The sequence below is a fragment of the Capsicum annuum genome, chromosome 11 (assembly GCF_002878395.1).
Source record: "Capsicum annuum cultivar UCD-10X-F1 chromosome 11, UCD10Xv1.1, whole genome shotgun sequence".
Taxonomy (NCBI): Eukaryota; Viridiplantae; Streptophyta; class Magnoliopsida; order Solanales; family Solanaceae; genus Capsicum; species Capsicum annuum.
This window is the reverse complement of record NC_061121.1, coordinates 160,206,489-160,212,633: the sequence shown is the minus strand read 5'-3', so window position 1 is coordinate 160,212,633 and position 6,145 is coordinate 160,206,489. Positions and strand designations below refer to the sequence as shown.

The following is a 6,145-nucleotide window of genomic DNA, read 5'->3' as shown; positions in this document are numbered from 1 at the left end:
TTGTTACACGGGCCATATCACACCTAGTTCTATATTCTATATTATAGAAATGAAGGTTTCAACATGTGTGCTTACTGTACAAAGAAATTTCTATGAAGGGTATTTTAGACTTTTTACTGTGCAAGCTGGCTATCTTCTTACAACAAGTGTCATGCATGCTTAATCCAAACAAACACGTAGCATTTTCCAAATGAATTTTTAATCTTCCTCATTTTGTGTTTCTTCATTGTGTGTAAAATAGATTTTGTTCTTCCATGTATACTGACTATTTTGTGTGTTATGTAATTGTAAGGTACGTCTTTAGTTATTAGCTTCTCTTTTTGGGGTTAATCTTGATAGCTTCTAATGGAAGAAGAACAATTTCATATGTAAATTAAATTGCTTATTTGGAGTTTTGTTTGAATTTTTTGAAGAAGAAGACTCAATTTGACTAGATTACCCACGTGGAGTTTTTGTTCACTGTTGATTTTAGTGGAAGAAGAAGATCCAATTCATTAAAACAAAAAAGAAATGAGAAGGAAATTTACTATTTTGATACAGAGATTATTTACTATTTTGATGTTAATTTGTGGTGACTTAAGTTTTCCTGTGTTCATTCTGTAGCTTGAGTCTAGACTTAATCATTATCTGCTCCTACTGATTTTCAGTTTTTTGTTGTTGAATTAATGCTTGTGAGTATACTTGTTTCCTTTTTGCTATTTTTTCTCTTTTTACAGGAGCATAATAATGTTCTTTCAGTTCTTTAATAAAGACAGATAACACAATTCTATTTTCCTTTTAATCTTAATCACATTTTTTTATGTTAGTTATTGATGGTTTTCTCTTTTCGTCTGTTAACTGTTTGTTCATGTTGTTGTACAATATTTCAATTAGTAGGTAATGTTTTAGTTATTATTACTAAATTTGTGCAAGTACATTACAATTGTGATTGTAAATGCGTGGTTATATCTTACATTAACACTGAATCGCCACATTTTGGACATTGTTACTACCGTTTTCAGGAATTGCGCTATTAGGTTAGTTATATCAACTTATTCAAAACTTTCTTTGTTTAATATCTTTTTCGTCTAATTGCTTTGGCGGTTCCTGATTTTCTTGTGGTGATCCATGGTAAAGATGTTTAGTAGCCTATATTAATTTGAATACAATTATGTGTTTGTCGAAGTTATTCTTATATCTATTTGATTGGTCATTGATTTGCTTCTACGAATCGAAGGGGCATTCCAATAACCTGTTTTCCATGAGTAACTCAAATCATATTTGGAAATATTGTTGTGGGCACTCATTTAGCATATTTTTCATTTACTTCTCTCTGTTTTTGTCACGACAAGTGTTATGATGACGCATGTCAGGTTGTTCCAGCTCTAAATGTAAAGTTATATTTCCATTTGAGCTGCAGTAAGTTTTTCATGGATTTCAGTAATTGTAAATCATATCCTTCATTGTCGTGTTATGATAATGCTGACATTCACACCTTCACTTTTTTGGGACTTGCAAGTTCTCTCTGCCACTGCATAATACTCATTATTTTCTTCTCAATTTCCTTGATGCTCTAGCTTGTCTCGTTTTGAAAAATATCCTAGGATTTGTGTTACTTGTTTACGTTGTTTTGAGCAAAACGTATTTGCAGATTGCAGAAAATTGTTTGCTAGGGAATTAGAGGACTGTAGTAGGAGATTGATTAAGTTTGTAGTCCACTTTTAGGTGTATTGACATTGGAGTAAATAATTAAATCTGTTGAGGTTGCGTACAATAGACCTTTGATATTCAGCCTTTCCCTGGACCCACGTATAGTGGGATCTTTAGTTCATCGAAATGTCCTTTAATCAAATCTGTTGAGTTATGTTTTATGTTATGTTTCCTATATTAACTTTTCTGATTTTATTGACACAGGGCCTTGACTAATAATGTTGGGAGGCAAAGCAATCTATTGGTTATTAGGCAGGAAATTTCAATCTGAAGGCATACCCACGTATGCCTTTACTTTGCTTTCTTCATAGCTGATGTTTATTCTCTGATTAATTGGTTTATGTATATAAGGAGCTTTTATTGCCTTCAAAATGCATGCATATTTGTCTAATAGTATTGGTAGTTAAAATCTTCTAGTTCTCTACTTTTGGCACTTTGTCCTCTCAACTGTCCGGAACAAGTAAACTCCATACATCCCTGATGTGTATACAGTCTTGGGGTTTTAAGGTGGCTAATTAAAATTTTAAGGTATAATTCCTTTAATTACTTTTAACGGGTGGAAGTTTGCATGCATTAATTATGAAATGTAGTTTGGAGTTACCTTTTTTGGTGTTAAATTTCTATATTTAAGTAACTAATGGATATGGAAGGGGATCGTTGGAATTACTGGTAAAGTTGCCTTCATGTGACCAGGAGGTCATGCGTTCAAGCTGTGAATTTAACCTCTTGCAAAAATACAAGATGAGGTTGCATTCAATAGAACCTTGTGGTTTGGTCCTTCCCTGAACCCCGTCATAGAGGAAACTTTAGTTCACCGGTTCATGTACAAAACAGATCAGTATATTATAATTGGAAATAAATCTAGGTAGTGATAATGATCACATATACGCAGCTGGTACTAATGTTGACTGTAATGTAGTTGCTCATATCACTGTTAATTTGAATAACATAAACAATGCTCAATAGTTTATGGAGGGCCCAACTGATCATAGGGGAAACTAAACTTTGTCTAGGATGTACATTTATGTAGGTTCTGTTCTAAAGGTGATGCAACTCATATTGAACTAACCATCCCTTGTATTTGGGAAATCATTATTTATGATGATATTTCCAAAACTGAGTCTGAGAATCTACCTGTTTGGTGCTTGTGGCTTGGCAGCTCAATTTGGCCGAGCCTGTAGTTATGGTATTTCAGAGAAATTTCGAAATAAATGTTGAAAATGATTTAGAATGGTTGAAGATAAATGAACTTCAATCATTGTACATTCATTTATTTTTATCTCTACTAGAATGATCTTTGTCAATGTATTAATGTTATCTTCTACCATTACCATATAATTGAGACTCGAGTAATGTTACTCCCAAATGTTGGTATTCCAAATAAAAGGAAAGAACTTGTGAAAATTGAATTCAACATTTTATCTAGACAAACTTTTTTTGAATTTTGAAGCCTCTTTTAGGTCTTATGAAAAATAGGCTCGATAGGGTAGTAACTTAAATAGTTAAGTATGGATTCGGTTACTTTGCAAAAAATTATAAGATTTTGACTTTGACTTCGCTGTCATGTAGCAAAATGAAATATAAAAATGTTATCATGCTCTGTAGCACTGGAGGTTGTAAATTTGAATATCTGCAGATTGAAGCTCGATAATATGTTCAAGCTCTTTTATTTGGCCTTTGTGTCTTAGCCTTGACGTTAGTCTTCAATCTGAAATTGAAAGGGTTTAGTGAGGTATGAGTGATTAGTAACCATCATTGGATTCTCTGAGCTAAACAAAGCTACAACTATTATGTATTCATAGGAATTTTTATTAGGAGAAAAGCAACCATATTTTTTCTGGATAAGTATTATCCTCATCAAGCAAATTTTATTTCTCAAGTTGTTTAGATGTGTTGTTTCCTATCACTAAGTGGTGCATTAACATTAAGCACTTAAGTTTGGACATTAAAGTTTTTGCTTTTGTGAATCATAATCTTGATTACCGATAATTAATATACTTGTGACATTGATTTCTGTACTTGATAGGGGATGTTACTTTCAACAAGGTGGAGAAGTTAATATAACCATGATTCTTAAGACTGCATACCGGAAGTCAATTTCTATATTGGTTGATTGGATAGGTCATGAAGTGAATATGACCATGACACACATCGTATTTCGAACTTATGCCCCTACTCACTTCAGGTATGTCTTGGTCTTCATCTGTTAACTAAAGGTGTCTTTTTATAAAGAAACATACTAGGTCACAACTGAATAAATTCTTCTGAGATCTGTTGCTGACTACATTGTCGTATTTTTGCACCCATAATTTTTGATCCAAATTAAATATAATTTTATAAAAAAATGTATAAAATCTGGTATAAGTTTTAGAAAAACACTTGGTAAGTCAAGAAGATAGCTGACTGTTTTAGTTTTCAAGCAGAATCTTAAAATTTTAAACTTCAATATATGTGCGTCCGAACGTTTCGAGCACTCACGTTCCCTAGGTTCTGGATCCACCACTGTTAGTAGATGCTTAAGACTTACACTCAATCGGTGTATACACCAAACTAATGTCTTTGTCATGGTTAAGTAACTAAATTAAGCAAAATACATGTTAGTTAATCTTGATTAAGTAACATGAACTTTAAGTTCAAACACACGACATGCATGTATTGGCAGGATGTGTTCGGATCACATAAGCCAATAAAAAAAACTTTTCTTTCATTGCTACATATTTTTACTAATGGCATGCACGCTGAAATTTATTGGGAGGGTATATTATCGCAAGGATAAGTGTATGATCAGTAAATATAATTCATATGAGATATGTTAAAGACCATCTAGATGCCTAACCCTTATTATTTTAATATAATCGGATGCATTAGTATGAAGGGCGATAGTATATAGTAATTAGGTAAATTATTATTGCATATTAATTTTGAGCTAAGAAGTTCAATACTATACGTAATAATAGAAATGACGAGGTTTGGGCTATATTTAATTAGTACGCACGAATTAAATAATGGGCAATCTTCAACTTTATTGTTTTACTATTTTTCTTCCTTACCAACAATGACACTTCAGAAGAAATTTTTATTCAGTTTACCTAAAAAAATAATCATCAAATTGGTATGTACAAAAAAGTAAGATTGATAATCTATAAACTAAGACAGATCACTTGGATAGACGGTGATGTTTGTGTTGTTTTATGGTGTTTTCTAATATATTTGCATTTCAACCATAGAGAGACTTCAATGGGATATTTGTACTGCCCCTTGCACTACTTCAAGCTGTTTATCACAGGAGTTTGAGGTGGTTACTTATGTCTAGCAGTGAAAGTAGTTTGACTATTGTCATTAATATATTACCGTAGATCTTATGATTTTTGAGAATATTGTGATTTATGAGCTACTTGATTGTGTAAACAAGTACGCTATCTAGCTCTCTTAATTTATTCATTGGTGCATTCATTGAAGAGGAATAGATGGTTTTTTGTAACATTCAATAACTTTTTAGTTTGCTAGTCTTTCTTTCTTGTATTGATACTAATGCTTTGAAAGTATCTGTGTACTTATGTATTTTCTTTGTAAATTTAAGAATAGCAATATTGAATCCTTCTTTTCAATCTTAATCTCACATTCTCTATTTTATACAAAAGGTGTAAAATGTTATGTATGAATTTTAATTACACATTCTCTACTTAATGTAGCAGGTCTCATTGATATGTTTAAGGATTTAAACTTTAAAATGCATCGAATTTTGTTATTTGTATGAATAGGTTATACATAATTTTTTTGTGAAACTTGGCTTCTTGAAAAATACTACGAAGTAGTTAATATGTTTTGTCTATATCCATGTTTTACAATTTATAATTCGAATTGAAATCAATCTAGCTAATCGTACATGGTCAAAATATCTTAATATTGGGCCCGTGCTGACGCTGGTCATGCACCTCTAGTATATATTATAGAAATGAAGGTTTCAACATGTGTGCTTAATATCCAAAGAAATTTTTGTGAAGAGCATTTTAGACTTTTTACTGTGCAAGCTGACTATCTTCTTACAACACGTGTCATGCATGCTTAATTCAAACAAACACGTAGCATTTTCCAAATGAATTTTTAATCTTCCTCCTTTTGTGGTTCTTCATTGTGTGTAAAATAGATTTTGTTCTTCCATGTATACTGACTATTTTGTGTGTTATGTAATTGTAAGGTACGTCTTTAGTTATTAGCTTCTCCTTTTTGGGTTAATCTTGATAGCTTCTAATGGAAGAAGAACAATTTCATATGTAAATTAAATTGCTTATTTGGGGTTTTGTTTGGAATTTTCTGAAGAAGAAAACACATAAAAAAGATAACTAGAACTAATCTATCAATAAATATCCAAATCTAAAAAAATAAAAATACACTATTTACAGAATATTGTACTTAAACAAGAAAACCATCCCTAGGAACAGAAAGTCATCCGTAC

At 31.7% G+C, this 6,145-nt stretch overlaps 1 long non-coding RNA gene across 1 annotated transcript; it reads left to right on the top strand.

Annotated features, from left to right (window-relative positions):
* Positions 1 to 234: 234 nt before the first annotated feature.
* Positions 235 to 5,072, top strand: LOC124888519. Its single transcript, XR_007046884.1, has 4 exons — positions 235 to 292; positions 1,894 to 1,972; positions 3,716 to 3,874; positions 4,917 to 5,072. It is a non-coding gene; the product is annotated as an uncharacterized LOC124888519 (long non-coding RNA).
* Positions 5,073 to 6,145: the final 1,073 nt, after the last annotated feature.